Source organism: Macadamia integrifolia, unplaced genomic scaffold (assembly GCF_013358625.1).
Source record: "Macadamia integrifolia cultivar HAES 741 unplaced genomic scaffold, SCU_Mint_v3 scaffold2871, whole genome shotgun sequence".
NCBI lineage: Eukaryota > Viridiplantae > Streptophyta > Magnoliopsida > Proteales > Proteaceae > Macadamia > Macadamia integrifolia.
The window spans coordinates 16,116-17,480 of NW_024869017.1; positions in this window are offsets into that span (position 1 = coordinate 16,116).

Here is a 1,365-nt window from a genome sequence, read left to right on the forward strand (position 1 = left end):
GAAAAAGTAAAGACAATGCCGTCCACCGGCTCTCAACAGAAATGTAAATGACTGAAATTAAAGGTGCTGACTCCAGCAATTTAAAAGCAGTACGATTGGCCCTCTTGAATATACCACCGGGGTTGTCGACTGTCCTAATGACCCGCCGGGCGTTATGTCTAACCGCCACAGTGACCCGACAACCGCGACCACTGCTTCCCCCCAAATGATAACCCAACACCTTAACCCCTGTTGGGAAGGGTCGTAACACGGGATGGTAAAAATCCTAAACCGCATGCTCTTATATGACAATAGTATGATTGCATAGTGCCTTCGCGTCCCATTCCACGGGCCACCAATGCACTCGTTTCCAAGCCGACTACGACATCTTGTCTATCAATGCATTATGCACCATGATGTCAACATTCATCACATAAGCATCTCATCACTTGGCATTTAGAAATTAAACATAGGACACATGCATAACAATGTGAGGATGACTAATCTACATAGCATGTTCATGATGGCATGACTATTCTAGATACATTTAAATGAATGCCAAGCAATGCCTTGAAACAAGGCCAAATGTCCTCTCCCCATTTACCTGTAGCGTACAAGGATTCCCGTTCGGTACGGGTGAGATCCGGTGCGAAACGGGTAGGATTTGGTGAACCTAACATAATTGAGCGGGGTTAGTACTTCACCATTTTATGATCAAAATTAACGAGATCCGATGATAAAATCATGTTTAGAACGTTAAAAGAAGGTCGCACGTCCGATTTGGGTCCAATCAGACGTAAGAATCACCTTCGGGGCCACACAGGTGGGTCAGACAAGTGGGTTGTCTGGCCCACCGGTCCTACCCACCGGTTTGGACCGGTGGGTAGGGGTCCACCGGTTGGCCCACCGGTTGGGCCAGGGGCCCCTGCTAAGACCAGCGGGCAGGGTGGCCCACCGGTTAGCCAGCCGGTTGGGCCCGCCGGTTGTGCCCGAAGGCCCTGCCCTCTCGGGTGGGTGCCCACAGGCGGGCCAGATGGCCCACCAGTTCCACCCACTGATCTTGGCAGAAAACTTGCTGTTTCTTCCCAACTTCCTCCATTCTTTGGGGATTCAAATGGGGCTTTTCCAAACCCATTCTTCACACCTTCAAGGTCATATAGGATGGTCCTAGCCTAGATCTAGGTTAGATTCAAGTGATGGGAAACCATCTTACCTTCTTTGCTCAAGAACAACTTCAAGCCCTCCAAATCACTTCAAACCCACAATGCTTCTTCCACCTTGTCAATATCTCTTCAAATCCTTCAAGATCAACACATAAATCATCTATTAAACCTTAGATTCATCATTTCAAAGAGGATTTACAAGATCTCAAGAAACCCTACTCGA